This window comes from Rhinopithecus bieti, unplaced genomic scaffold (assembly GCF_001698545.2).
Source record: "Rhinopithecus bieti isolate Rb0 unplaced genomic scaffold, ASM169854v2 scaffold_18477, whole genome shotgun sequence".
Lineage (NCBI taxonomy): Eukaryota > Metazoa > Chordata > Mammalia > Primates > Cercopithecidae > Rhinopithecus > Rhinopithecus bieti.
The window spans coordinates 1,139,134-1,142,783 of record NW_016809209.1 but is presented as its reverse complement, the minus strand read 5'-3'; the positions used below and the strand labels follow the sequence as shown (position 1 = coordinate 1,142,783).

General features: G+C 52.4%; 1 pseudogene; it reads right to left on the bottom strand.

Annotated features, from left to right (window-relative positions):
- Positions 1-3: 3 nt before the first annotated feature.
- Positions 4-3,650, bottom strand: part of LOC108539921 (protein FAM222B-like) — a 14,146-nt pseudogene continuing 10,499 nt past the window's right edge.

Genomic DNA, 3,650 nt, shown 5'->3' with positions numbered 1-3,650 from the left:
CGTCCCACCAGCCTCGCTGCACATCTGTTGTAGGTGGGCCAGCTGGTGCTGGTTCCAGGTGACTGGCTTGAGGTCGCTAGGGTAGCCAGTGGGGGCGCGAGAGATGCCTGTGGGCAGGTTGACAGGACCTGCAGCAGCCAACGCGGCAGTGGCCGCATGGGTGTGCTCCATGGGATTGACCACACATGAAGGCATTGGTGTGGGGACGCTGTGGGTCGACACCCGGGTGCTTGCATTGATGAGCAGACTGCGACTAATGGGGCTGGGATTGGCGATCTGGCCCTCACACACTGAGGTAGTGCTGATGCCTGCCCTCGTCTGGCAAAACTGGTTGATCTGGTGCACGATGCTACTCAGGTCCGGGGCTGGCTGTGCTGCAGAGTGGCCGCCATTGAAAGGGGATAGTTGAGGTAGACACGGTCACATTCGGGGGGGCATCTGAGTCTGGCATCTTCCGGCCTCCATGCAGCAAGGGATTGTGGGGTGCTGGAGACCCTGGTGAGCCAGGGCCTGAGGGTGGACCAAGCCCTGGGTTTGGGCCATGGGCTGAGGGTGGCCCAGGCCCTGAGGCTGCTGGAGGCTCTGAGGGTGGGACAGTGCCTGGGGTGGCGGGATACCCTGAGGGTGCTGCAGCGTCTGGGGAGGGGCATGGGCCAGGGTCTGTGCATGCTGCAGGGCCTGCTGGCGGGCCAGAGCCTGGGCCTGGGGTGGGCTAAAGTGCTGGGTGCCACAGTAGCATACGGTGCCACTGGGGGGTTCATGATGGCCTCAGGGAGCAACCGGGCTCGGGTGCCGTCAAAGTCCTTGAGTATGCTTTTGGCTGGCACTTTGACAATGGCAAGCAGGCCTGCCTTGGTGGCAGCCTGTGTCGGGTAGGGGCTGTAGCGCTGGGCTGATGTGTCGAGGCCGTTCACAGTACGACGAACGTGTTTCCGCTGGGGAACCTTCACACTGTTGGGGAAGATTTTATAGTCAGTGGGTTGTTTGCGACCTTCTTAGCATATGCATCCAATTCGGCTGGGGTAGGATAGTGAGCAGTTCTCATTTTCTGTGTAGTGTCCCCTAGAGAGAGAGAATGGGAAGGAGAGCAAAGAGGGAGAGGGAGCTCATCAGTGCCAAGGCAACCAGCCCTTCTACATTCCCCTTTTGAGGGCCTGGGGTAGGGTGGGGAAGTGACTAGGTTGTCATTGGTAGCCTTCATTCTAAACCCAGCTTCAGTCTTCATATTAACAAGCACTGCTAGTGTGCAGTAAGTGCTTATAGTGGGCCAGGTCTTGTGCGAGGTGACAGGCCATCTCAGTGAATCCTCACTATTGCTCTAGAAGCAGGCACTACCATCATTTCCATTTTATAAATGAGGTAAGTAGAGATCAGAACAGCAAAGCATCTTTCGAAGTCTCGTATCTTGGAGAACCAGAATTTGGTCAATTCTCAGGTAACCCAGAGTTCTCCCCATACATAGAAATGCAGGGTCGCTGGGCACCGTAGCTCACGCTTGTAAATCCCAGCATTTTGGGAGGCCAAGGCGGGTGGATCATCTGAAGTCAGAAGTTCAAGACCAGCCTGGGCAACATGGTGAAACCCCATCTCTACTAAAATACAAAATTAGCCAGACAGGGTGGCAGGCACCTGTAATCCCAGCTATTTGGGAGGCTGAGGCAGGAGAATTGCTTGCTTGAACCCAGGAGGCGAAGGTTGCAGTGAGCCGACATTGCACCACTGCACTCCAGCCTGGGCAACAGAGCAAGACTCTGTCTCAGAAAAGAAAAAAAAAAAGAGAGAGAGAGAGAGAGAAATGCAGGGTCTGGAACTCTGCTAGCCCATGTGGCCTGGGGTAGAAAGCTCTAAGCAAAGCTCCTTGTCAGGGCCGTGGTGGCCCCTTCAGTCCAGAGGATACCCAGAGCTATGACTCTTTAGTCTGCAGGGAACAATGAGGCATCAGCTTTCCCTTGCATCTTGGCAGCTGGGGGGCTTTGCCCACTGGGTGGGCACCCTGGAACAGTAGACAGAATGCTTCCTTTCAGGAGCAGAGGAATAAGCTGCCAACATCTTTCCCCTTCCCCACGTCACAAGTTCACTTTTATTTACAGTTCACTCTATGCCTGACTGGGTGAGGATCAAAGGCTTTATTTATTTGCTTGAGAAGGAAGATAATAATGACAGGGCAGCAGGGAGGGAATTGAGAAGAAAGGATTCAGAGCATCTTTCAGTCCTTTCAGTCCTGAGAGCCAAAATAGTCTGTATTTGGTCCATGTCAGCTGTCACTTTCCAAAAGAAAGAGGAAAACCTGCCTTCCTTTGGAGACTGCGGAAATGCCCACTTGGTGTGCCTCATTAATGTTAACAGTCTCTTTGTTCCCATCTCCTGTTGCCTCCCATCAGGGGCTCAGCGGATGTCCGGCTTCCAGTCAAAAGGAAAAGGTTCTGAGAACAAGGGCTCTTTAAGGATGCCAAGCTCCTGCAAGGGGCTCCGCTCCACTCTCTCTGTCTCTGAGGGAGGGTCTCCCCTGAGTATACACAAAAGGTGCCTAATAAATGCTTGCTGAATGAGTGAGTACACAAACTGCCAGAAGAAGAACTGGCTTGGCTAGAAGCCCAGGTTCAGCTAGCTGACTCTCTCTTTACTTCCTCCCCTTGCAAAAGGCAGGAGGATACGCCAACGACTAATCTGACTGAATGCCCAGCTTGTGGCCTCAGGTGGCCTTGGCCCAAAGGAGACCCCATTCAAAGTCATGTCACTGGGCATCACGTAGAACAGAGGTAGGCTAATGAGGGTATGAGAAGGAATATGGGTACAGCTGCCTTTGGTGATAATGCTGGTTAGCAACAGCTTAGAAACTCCTGCTCTGGAAAGCAGGAAAAGAAAGCTTAAGTCAGGAGGGGCAGAGAGATTTGGGCCCATGCTCACAAGCAGATCTGAGCAAAAAGGGCCAGGCATCCCCAGCCCCCCAAACAGGTCTGTGCTTTCAAATACTGGCAAAAAAAAGTCTGGGATCACTGATTAAGAGAAAGTCCCTAAACTCAAGACACCAGAATTCCAATAGAAGCTGCCTTGGTCAACCACTGTATCTATCTGTCTTATTGGTCAAAATCTCATATGATACTCCTAGCACAGTGCTTTAAACCTAACCCACCTTCACGCTGGTGGGCTTCTCCCCTTGAAATCCAACTAGAAGTCGTATAGTACCTTGATGAATAGAAGAGTCCCTTTGTTCCAAGTTAGTACCAACTCTGAGGTTTTTTTCTAGCAGAGGCAAGGGGGAAGCTTGGCCTCATGCAGGAGTATGGAAGGGGCACTTATCCACATTGATCAGTTTTCTTTGTCCTGTCTCCACTGATACTGACAGTGGTGAAGAGGGCTGTCAAATGATTCAGAAATAAAGTGAAATGAGGGTAGGGAGAGTGGCCACAAGGCTACAGTAGCTTTGTTAAGGAAGAACCCCAAAGATGAGTACAGTGTATTGAACAAAAAAGGGGTGTCATTCTGGGAATACAGCACCATCTACCTCACATACCAGACTTCAGCCTAACCCTTAAAAAAAAAGTTTTCCAGCCGGGCGCAGTGGCTCAAGCCTGTAATCCCAGCACTTTGGGAGGCCGAGACGGGCGGATCACGAGGTCAGGAGATCGAGACCATCCTGGCTAACATGG